Genomic DNA, 12,057 nt, shown 5'->3' on the forward strand with positions numbered 1-12,057 from the left:
AGTGTGTGTGAGACTCCAGCTAGCCTACATATTGGTGGTTTGATTAGCTTTTTAATTTCTCATCTATAAAATCCCCTCTTCCTTCCTTTCATTTCTACTCAACCCATACATTCAACAAATACAGAACTGTGTAGAAATGACAAGTTCCTCAGGTCATCATATAAGAAATATTTGTTTTTTTGGTGGATCTAGTCCTGGGAAAGAAAAGGAGTTTTTAGAATCAACCAATCATCTTGGTTAAGTGCTAGCTGAGAGAAAGATTCATTTAGTGTATAGGGGAGGCAGTCTTGGGTTAATGGGAGGTGTGTCAATAGCTGCATTTTTAGGAGGTAGTCAAGTTTTGGGGGTCGTCCCCGAAGCTTTAGCACAAGGGGACATCATTGGAAAAACAATTGGAGAGGAACTTCAGGTCTTCACAATGTCGGCTCGAATGAATGCAATGTTTAACTATGCTGATGCCTTTATTGCTTTACCAGGTGGTCTAGGTACATTGGAAGAGATCTTTCATATTTCCTCTTGGGCTCAACTGCACATTCACCATAAACCCATAGGTTTGTTAAATGTTAATGGTTATTATGATAAGTTGTTGTCTTTTCTTGATCATGCTGTGGAACAGGAATTTCTAACATCTTCTGCACGACAAATCATAATCTCTGCTGCTACTGCTGAACAATTAATTGACCAACTACAATCCTTCATTCCTGTAATTGATCCTTCCATGAGTCACATAAATTGGTCAACTAAGGAAAGCCGTAAAAAGCTTAGATTGGATTTGAGCCTTCATTTGTGAATTTTTGTGTCTTTTGGTTTTATTATTGTGTTTTGTTATTTCTTATTTTTGTTTAAGTGTGTTTCAGGTTTTTCAATGTTCGTTATTTTAGGTGATATCTTCTATACTCTATCTTTCTACCTTAGAACATTGAGGACAATGTCTTGTTTTAGTTAGGGGGAGAGGGTAGTAGTTGATAAAAAAAAATATTTTCTATTTCATAAAGCATGTGCATAATTGTAGTTACTAGGATGGTAGAGTAAATGAGCTCTTTTGTTAAAGTGACTCTTGAGACACATCTTAGTAACCATTCTTAACAAGGTCTATTATAATACTTCTTGAAATATTCAGATTTACAAACTCTCGTATTATTATCACTTAATAATGCTCATATACTCATTTAATACGTATTTTTAAACCTTAATTTTCACACACACACTTTAACATATGATTGTGGGTTGCACATTGGATTATTACATTATTTATGTTCTTTTGTTAAAGGTAACAACTAAGGGAAAGAGATTGTATATAATTAAAAAAAATGAAAAAAAAGAAAAAAATGATAATAATAAAAATGTAGATAAGTTTGGTTTCGTAGCCTCCCTAACCTAAGCAATTAAGCCCGAAGGGGTGTTTTAACACCTAATACCCTAAAGTCAACTAACTTGGGAGCTATTGGTCCAACGCTTGTTACATGGGTTAAGGAGAAACGCTTAAGGGAATCAAATATTGCACTATCTACATATTAGTATCTGCGACCCGAGTTACTAAGCTCATAGGGGTGTTTTAACACCTAATGCCCTAAGACGAACTGGTCTGGGAGTCATTAGCCGAAAGCTCGTTACATGGGTTAAAGATGCATGGTGGTTTTAAATTATATATGTATATAGATTTTTAAAAAGAAAAAATTTTTAAATTAAATGTATATATATTTAAAAAAGAGAAAAAAATAATAATCCCAACCCAAGGAAGTTAACCTTAAACATTGGAACAAAAATTTTGTTTTCTTCCAAGAAAAGCCCCATAATTATATGTTGATATATTGAGCATAAAATAAAGGTTTATGAATATCTTGTTAAGAGGTATTGAGCAGATATATAAATTTAATGAGAGTTTGTTTATCTGGATAGATTAATGGAAGTTAAATGATGAATACCTTGCTTTGTGAAATTTGCAAATTTGTTTTCTATTTTAACGCTTTGATTACTAGGGACTAGTTTTAAGGAATGTCTCTATGAACAAGCCCATTGATTAGTACTTAAAAGTGCACTTTTATCATGGTTTTATCTCATCATTTTGCACTTGAAGTATCAATAACTCCTTAACCAAAGCATGTTTTATAATAATATATCTAATAATATAAGATACCTTTAATTTGTGGTAAATGTTCATTTTAAATGCAGGCCTATCACATAAATGAAAGGATTGATTGTTGACTTTAAGAACTTAAATTGCAAGGGCAAAAAGATGACCAAAATTAGAAAAGAGATGTCGGTGCAATCCAAACCAGAACACTATTCGGTAGTTGGATCATATCTAGAGCTATAGATCTCAGATTTAGGTCTACTTTATATGGATGGAAAGGTAAGACATAGGCCTACAACTTTCATATGGAGCCTAAGATCTAAAAAGGCCATTTTCAAGTCCAAATTGTAGAAACAACAAAGAAGCCCGAATCTGTCCTCCAGCCCGAGCACTGTTCAGTATTTTGGCCATATCTAGAGTTCTAGAAGTCCAAATGAGCTGAATTGTTTACACAAGAATGATGAGACAATTTCCTACAACTTTCATGTTTTCAAGTGGCTCCAAGTTTGACGTTATCAATGACGTTTTGGGCAGACAAGAGAAGATAAGGATTGTCACCAAGTCAAGAGTTGGCCACCCACTCATCAATTAGTCATCAAATCAATAGTTTCCAATTTTGGCCTATAAAAGGAGGCATTTGCCATGCATTTAGGCATCTTGGTTTCCAGATCAAGATCATGCTCTTCCTTTCTCTCTTTGTATTTTTTTGTATTGCTTATGCTTTGCTTTCATTAATATCAAGTTTATGGCTTTCATTTCCTTTCATTTTGTTAGTTAACTTTTATCTTATTTATGTTTTTATTTTGTTTATTTATTTTTCTTTCTTTCATTATGTCTAGCTAAGTTTATTATGTCAAGGTGAAAAGGTTACACTAATGGTGTAAGAATAAGTACAGTGTAAACTTAATATGGACTTTACTGTTTGATACTAACATGTTTTGTATTTGTTATCTTGTTCACTCTTTAATACTTTGCTTGTTAAATGACTAATCTTGATTTATGTTGTATAAAAATTGGTACAACAAATGCTTGGCACTTTCATAGCCCATACTGTATGGTATAACCGACACCTGAGCTATGAAAGGAACTTGATTTGTTGTTAACATAAGTTATAATCATGAATGCTTGACGAGATTTACAAGTATTAGCATTAATCGAATAAGATGACTAATGTAATCATGTTAACAATCTATAATCTGATTGGAACCTTCTTTGTGTGTGGTTTCCAATTAAATAATAAGAGTTTATATTATACTTGTTTGACATACCATTAGTGGAACCTCTAACCTTGACATTTGTTATTATCATTGTTTAATCCCTTGACATTTGTTATTATCATCGTTTAATCCTTACATTAATATTTCATCTCCAAGTTCTCATCATCATCTTCTTCTTCTCTCCAAGTTCTCATCTTCTTCTTCTTCTTCTTTTTCTTTATTATTATTATTATTATTATTATTATTATTATTATTACTACTACTACTATTATTAGTACTATTATTATTATTATTATTATTGTTGTTATTACTATTATTATTGTTGTTGTTGTTATGGTTATTGTTGTTGTATTATTGTTATTTATAATTTGTACAATTAACCTCCCTGTGGTTCGACCGTGGTCTTACCGAGTTATTTATTACTTTGACACTCCTACACTTGGGAGAAGACATCAATCTTTTAGTCGTGTCACCAACCTTGCCTTCTTTTAAGGAATGCCTCCATGAAAAATCTCATGCTTTAAACAGTTTTCAAAGGCCCAACCATAACCCATACTCGCAAACATACAACCCTGGTTGGAGAAATCGCCTAAATTTCAATTGGAAGAGTGATAATGACAATGCACAAACTTCATAACCATAATTTCATGCACACCATAATTTTGAAAATTCTCATAGATATGCACCTCCTTATGCTCCACCTTCTAGAAGAAATCTTGAGGAAACATTGCGTGCATTCATTGAAAAGCAAGAGACAATTAATACCCAACTTGCTCAAAACATAATAGATTTTAAAGATACTCTAGCAAAATTGACATCTGCTCTCAGTTTCCAAGAGAAAGGTAAGTTTCCATCTTAACCACAATAAAATCTCAAGGGGCAATACAATGCTAATGCAAGTAGTTCTGTAAGCCACCGTCTGGATCAAATCAAATCAGTCACTACTCTGCGCAGTGGTAAGGTTATTGAAAAACTCGCTCTTGAACCTTATGAGAAAGATGATCAGTCAATCTCTAAGGATAAGGAAGGGGTTGAATCTGAAAATTGCAAAGAAAAGATTGATTCCGCGCCAGCACTTCCATTTCCTCATGCTATAACAAAAAAAAAAAGTCAATCACGACTCTGAAATCTTTGAAACTTTCAAACAGATAGGGATCAATATACCTTTGCTGGATGCTATTAAACATGCTTTAGTTAAGGAGTTATAGATACTTCAAGTACAAAATGATGATATATAACTTTGATAAAAATGCACTTTTAAGCACTAATCATGCTCCAACTAAAAAACCATTCCATAAGCTGAGAAATCATTGATAGTCCACATCAAAGCCGCTATCATAACAAAATTTTGTTTCCTTGAGATATCATAAGTCAAAGCTCCTAAGAACCACAGTTATGTCAACTCATCAATCAACAGTCAAAAACAAACATCAATATTCCATCCTGGACTGCTCGAGCCTGGTATAACCATAGATAAAAATATGAACTTTGGCCTCATATATATCCCTAGTGAAAAGTTATAAACCATTAGTATGACAGGCCAACAAGAATAAGGAGCAACAAATGACCCGAATAAGTTGAATCTGTCTGTACACAACTCAAGACACATGTTTCTTGATTGAACTAAAAAGTGTGAATACACACTATTAAAGTGTTTCAATGCTTCGCCATCAAAAGGATGCACCATCACTCCATCAACCATATGATATGATTAGTGTCATGTCATGTGCTCAATAGTCCTTGGTGATATGAATAATCTTTATAGTCTAGTTGTGATGGGGAAGTATTTAAGTTTTTTATATTCCATAAGAGTCTTTCCTCTACCTGTTCTAAGTTTGTAACGAAAATAACCATGTGTCATGCACTTGGTCAGCTCAGCATTTTCAAGGTACTATAACATGCAGAAGTTAGGGCACATGTCAATTTTCTAGTATCCTAAACTAAGGGGTTTCATCATAGACTTGGCAAAATAGAAGTTCTCTTTTAGCTTGTTCCCTTCAGATAAAATGCTTCTCGCCCATTTGATAATCTTGTCATAACTGGCCTCACTCAACCTGTGATCCGACTTGATAGTGAACACCTATGCTATAACCGATAATTTATTATGGTTCGTACAACTATCCCATAAGATTCATTATAATCTTTCAACAGATCAAAAAAATCCTATTGCATCTGTATTAGATTCTTATTCTACGATTGGACATTCACTAACATTACCTTCACTCATTGTCATTGCATCCATAACCATATTTCTGTAAGGATTACTGTTGTCATTTCCAACTTCATGCAACTTGTTAGCACTAGAAGTTGACTCAAGCACCTTTTTTACCATGCTCTCATTAAGAACAAATAAATCTCCGTGTACATACCAATACAGGTAATTCTTCATAAACCCTTTAGTTAGAAAATGTATCGTTACAACATCTTGATACAATATTTTTACACTTCCTGCATAAACACCTAATACCACCATCAGTAAAATTCTTTGGGATAGATGTTATGCAATTAATAAAACCTTGAACCCCATTACAATAATCAATCCTCTGCAATCTTTGTGGTCAGCCCGATACATCCATGAACAATCATTCGTGACTTCTATCAAAACTTTATAAAATTATGACAACAACATGTATTAATTAACTATGTTATGTAAATAAATTTGTAAAAATATTGGTTTGCCTTGACATTATCCAACAAACTAAAAAAACCCTTATGTTAAATATTCATTATCAATTATCAATGTTCATACAAATTTATACATATATAAATTTATGGAAATCACAATTTCACAATAGAATTAATAAAAATTAAAATGGACCCGTTAAACAAGCTATTATTTATTTCATCACAACATATCTAATTCGGTGTAATTCAAACAAAGTTTCAACAATTTACATAAAAAAAAATACAATTTAACAAACTTTAAAACAAACTATAATAATTACAAAATTATACATTCATACTACAAGTTTTTTTGACAAATAACATTCAAACAAGTAAATACGTTAATAAAAATATACGTATACTAAAAAAATCAAAAATAATAAAATTGACATTTAAATGTTAAAACTAAAAATGATAGATTTATTTACAAAAAATGATAAAATCCATAATAAATTTCTCAGAGAACGGATGTTGTAATCACGTACAAAAGTATAAAAAACTTGAGTGATTATGTTGAGAAGAGGGGGAGAGTTGGGATGGGTGTTTGGCTACAGTTTGGGAGGGGAGAGTTTGGATGGGAAAAAAAAAGGGGAAAAAGAAGGAGAAATAGAGAAAGAGAGTGTCGACAAAGTGGGTATATATTGGCTTTTACTAATGGAATCACCGACAGAATGTTTCCGTTGATATACCTATTAGTGAGTGCGCCGATGACTATGCCACGTAATTGTTCAGCGATCCAGGTTTGAATCCCTCGGTTCTTTAGTCGGTAAAATCATCTAAAAAAATCACGTGATCACACCTTTCCAACTTTTCAAAAAAACTACGTCCATCAGTGTATATAGACTGTATCGCCAACAAAAATTGTCTGTTGGTATATACTAATAGAAGTAGAGACGGAATTATTTTCGTTGATAATTCCATTAGTTTTCGTTGATTTTCGTGTAGTGAAACTTTTACCAATAGAATGGTAATCTTACACTAACGGAAAATAATCGTCCATGAAATGTTATAGTGAATCTTGTGCCTATCATGTTGTAATATTCAACACCTTATCTTAGTATGTAACAGATAATCACATTTCCACAACAAGTAGCAAATAAAATTACATTAATAACTCCAAAAGTCTTAGAAATTGAAGCACAACATAAATATTAGAGGAAAAAAAAAGAAAAAATAGTATAAGCATGTCTTAGAGAGGTATACACGATTACAGTTCACATTTTAAGGCCACTGGTTCTTAAAAGCAGAAAAACTTATGAAGAAGATATATAATGCAGCTGGGAGAAATCTTTTGTTCTATTGAACAAACTTGGCTATTATATATATAAACTTATACTGCAGTATTATGTAATGCAACGCACACTTTCTATTCATTTGTTATAGCATTTATACAATATTGAGAGCTTGACTTTTGAATTCAAATGTGTGTAACGGAAGGATATTTACAATCAGAATTAATAACAATATTTCAAATGGATCCTATAATTATGAAGAGCACAAAATCTGGCATAACTCATGGTAACAGCTGCGTTTGAATTTGTTGTGATTTGATTTCATCAGATTCTTTGATACGCCCCCACAAGAACGGGCTACCATCGGATAGGCTGATCTTGTCACACAAGAAATCAGTTCTTTGTCTGGAGAGAGGTTTGGTGAGCAGATTTGCTAGCTGATTAGTTATGTGGACATGTTGAACATTGAGAATATTTTTCGCAACCAAATCTCGCACAAAGTGAATATCAATCTATATATGTTTCATCTTGAAGTGCTGAACAGGATTAAAACTTAGTTGAGTGGCACCTAAATTATCACATAAGAGTAGTGGTGGTTGTGATAGGCAAAACTTCAATTCCTAAAGTAGGGATAGTGATTAGTACTTAAAAGTGCATTTTTATCATGGTTTTATATCATCATTTTGCACTTGAAGTATCAATAACTCCTTAACTAAAATATATTTTATAATAATATATCTAATAATATAAGATAACTTTAATTTGTGGTAAATGTTCATTTTAAATGCAGGCCTATCACATAAATGAAAGGATTGATTGATGACTTGAAGAACTTAAATTGCAAGGATAAAGAGATGGCCAAACTTAGAAAAGAGATGTCGGTGCAATCCAAACCGGAACACTGTTCGGTAAATGGGTCATATCTGGAGCTATATATCTCAGATTTAGGTCCAATTTATATGGATAGAAAGGTAAGACATAGGCCTACAACTTTCATATGGAGCCCAAGATCTAAAAAGGCCATTATCAAGTCCAAATTGTAGCAACAACAAAGAAGCCCGAATCTGTCTTCCAGCCCGAGCACTGTTCGGTATTTTGGCCATATCTGGAGTTCTAGAAGTCCAAATGAGCTGAAGTTTTTACACAAGAAAGCTGAGACAATTGCCTACAACTTTCATGTTTGCAACTGGCTCCAGTTTTGACGTTATCAATGACGTTTTGGGCAGACAAGAGAAGATAAGGATTGTCACCAAGTCAAAAGTTGGTCACCCACTTATCAATTAGTCATCAAATCAATAGTTCCCATTTTTGGCCTATAAAAGGAGGCATTTGCCATGCATTTAGGCATCTTGATTTCCAGATCAAGATCATGCTCTTCCTTTCTCTCTTTGTATTTTTTATGCTTTGTTTTCATTAATATTAAGTTTATGCCTTTCATTTCCTTTCCTTTACTTAGTTAACTTTTATGTTCTTATTTTGTTTATCTATTTTGCTTTCTTTCATTATGTCTAGCTAAGTTAATTATGTCAAGGTGAAAAGGTTACACTAATGGTGTAAGAATAAGTATAATGTAAACTTAATATGGACTTTAATGTTTGATACTAACATGTTTTATATTTGTTATCTTGTTCACTCTTTAATACTTTGCTTGTTAAATGACTAATCTTGATTTATGTTATATAACACTTGGTACAACAAATGCTTGGCACTTTCATAGCCCATAATGTATGGTATAACCGACACCTGAGCTATGAAAGGAACTTGATTTATTGTTAACATAAGTTATAATCATGAATGCTTGACGAGATTTACAAGTATTAGCATTAATTGAATAAGATGACTAATGTAATCATGTTAACAATATATAATCTGATTGGAACCTCCTTTGTGATAGCAGCCACACACTCTCAGCAGCAGCCGTTGCCAAGGCCCTATATTCAACTTTAGTTGATGATCTTGCAATGGCACGCTGCTTCTTAGAACTCCAGGAAATTGGTGTAGTTCCAAGGAATAATAGATAAGCAGAAGTAGATTTCCTGTCATCCAAACTACCAGTCGAATCAGCATCCGAGAAACAAGTTAACATGCTGCTAGATGTTTTCTAATAGTAACTCCATGGAAGATTGTGTTCTTCAAATATCGCAACAATCTTTTTGTTGTTGTCCAATGAATCTACGTGGGATGATGCATGAATTGGGAGAGTTTATTGACAGCAAAACTAATATCAGGTTTTATAAGAGACAAATATTGTAAGGCACTAATAACTTGACAAAATTCTATGGAGTCAATAGAGGAAGAACCATCATCCAATTGTAAAGGGATCGATGTTGAGAGAGGCATGGTGACATCTCTAGCACCAGCCATATTGGTCTTGGCAAGTAAGTCTCGAATATACTTGTGTTGAGTTAAAAACAAGCTAGCTGTAGTAGGAATAACCTCAACACCAAAAAAAAAAATGCAGTAACCCCAAGTCTTTGATAGAAAATTTTTGGCTAAGATAATCAATAATACTTGTAACAAAAACTGAATTATTGTCTGTGATAATTAAGTCGTCAACATACACTAGGCAATAAGCAAGAGTGGAGCCATTATGAAACAAAAGGAGATGAATTTGATTTGGAATTAAGGAAGCCAAACTCGATCAATGCATGCTTAAGAGCAGTGAACCAAGCACGTGGTGCCTCCTTTAGACCATGAATGGCCTTGGTTAGGCAACAAACATAATCAAGATGGTCAGGATTTCTGAAGCCAGGGGGTTGCTTCATATATACTATTTCGATGAGATGCCTATAAAGAAATGCATTATTAACGTCCAATTGCCTTAAGGACCAACCCTGCATCACAGCAATAGCCAAGATAGTGCGTATAGTGACCGGCTTAACAATAGGGCTAAATGTTTCTTTATAATCTAGTCCGGGTCGCTGATTGAACCCTTTGGCCTCAAGTTTGGCTTTAAACTAATCAACAGACCCATTAGCATGCCTTTTCACCTGAAACACCCATTTCTAGCCCACAATATTACAATCAGAAGGAGGGGGTACCAATTGCCAAGTATTATGATGCATTAAAGTAGTTAATTCAGAGGACATGGCCTTACGCCATTTGAAATTAGTAAGTGCAGCTGTGACACTCGAGGGTTCCAAAGAAGATGGAAGGGGATGTTTGGTAACAAGAAAGGTTTTTATGGGTTTATAAATTTCATTCATAGACCTAGTAGTCATGCTATGAACATGCACCGCAGCAGATTCAGAGATAGTAAGAACATGTAATTTCATGGAAGTAGTTGGATCTAAAAGCAAGGGAGAAGATGGAATACTTACTTAGAGAGGAGACGGTGCAGAGGGAAGGGGGGTAATAGTGGTAAAAGTGAAGGCGAGGATGGCATTTAGGATGAGCTTGTTAATTAGTACTTAAAAGTGCATTTTTATCAAGATTTTATATCATCATTTTGCACTTGAAGTATCAATAACTCCTTAACTAAAGCATGTTTTATAATAATATATCTAATAATATAAGATACCTTTAATTTATGGTAAATGTTCATTTTAAATGCAGGCCTATCACATAAATGAAAGGATTAATTGATTACTTTAAGAACTTAAATTGCAAGGGCAAAGAGATGACTAAAATTAGAAAAGAGATGTCTGTGCAATCCAAACCGGAACACTGTTTGGTAATTGGGTCATATCTAGAGCTATAGATCTCATATTTAGGTCTACTTTATATGGATGGAAAGGTAAGACATAGGCCTACAACTTTCATATGGAGCCCAAGATCTAAAAAGGCTATTTTCAAGACCAAATTGTAGCAACAACAAAGAAGCCCGAATCTATCCTCCAGCCCGAGCACTGTTCAGTATTTTGGCCATATCTGGAGTTCTAGAAGTCCAAATGAGCTGAATGTTTTACACAAGAAAGCTGAGACAATTTCCTCCATCTTTTATGTTTTCGAGTGGCTCCAATTTTGATGTAATCAATGACGTTTTGGGTAGACAAGAGAAGATAAGGATTGTCACCAAGTCAAGAGTTGGCCACCCACTCATCAATTAGTCATCAAATCAATAGTTTCCAATTTTGGCCTATAAAAGGAGGCATTTTCCATGTATTTAGGCATCTTGGTTTCCAGATCAAGATCATGCTCTTACTTTCTCTCTTTGTATTTTTTGTAATTTTTATGCTTTGCTTTCATTAATATCAAGTTTATGCCTTTCATTTCCTTTCATTTACTTAGTTAACTTTAATCTTATTTATGTTCTTATTTTGTTTATTTATTTTTCTTTCTTTTATTATGTCTAGCTAAGTTTATTATGTCAAGGTGAAAAGGTTACACTAATGGTGTAAGAATAAGTATAGTGTAAACTTAATATGGACTTTAATGTTTGATACTAACATGTTTTGTATTTGTTATCTTGTTCACTCTTTAATACTTTACTTGTTATATTTGTTATCTTGTTCACCCTTTAATACTTTGCTTGTTAAATGACTAATCTTGATTTATATTGTATAACACTTGGTATAACAAATACTTGGCACTCTCATAACCCATACTGTATGGTATAACCGACACCTGAGCTATAAAAGGAACTTGATTTGTTGTTAACATAAGTTATAATCATGAATGCTTGACGAGCTTTACAAGTATTAGCATTAATCGAATAAGATGACTAATGTAATCATGTTAACAATCTATAATTAGATTGGAACCTCCTTTGTATGTGGTTTCCAATTGAATAATAGGAGTTTATACTATACTTGTTTGACATACCATTAGTGGATCCTCTAACCTTGACATTTATTGTTATCGTAGTTAAATATTTACGTTAATATTTCATCTCAAAGTTCTCATCTTCATCATCTTCTTCTTCTTTTTT

At 33.2% G+C, this 12,057-nt stretch overlaps 1 protein-coding gene across 1 annotated transcript in view; it reads right to left on the minus strand.

Moving 5' to 3' along the window:
* Positions 1-7,208: 7,208 nt before the first annotated feature.
* LOC105133021 (phenolic glucoside malonyltransferase 1-like) overlaps positions 7,209-12,057 on the minus strand; it is a 19,660-nt gene continuing 14,811 nt past the window's right edge. The window contains exon 3 of the mRNA XM_011036798.1: positions 7,209-7,277. The gene's annotated coding sequence lies outside the window, so the exon portion shown is untranslated. The remainder of the gene's footprint in view (positions 7,278-12,057) is intronic.

This window comes from Populus euphratica, unplaced genomic scaffold, assembly GCF_000495115.2.
Source record: "Populus euphratica unplaced genomic scaffold, PopEup_1.0 scaffold99.1, whole genome shotgun sequence".
Lineage (NCBI taxonomy): Eukaryota > Viridiplantae > Streptophyta > Magnoliopsida > Malpighiales > Salicaceae > Populus > Populus euphratica.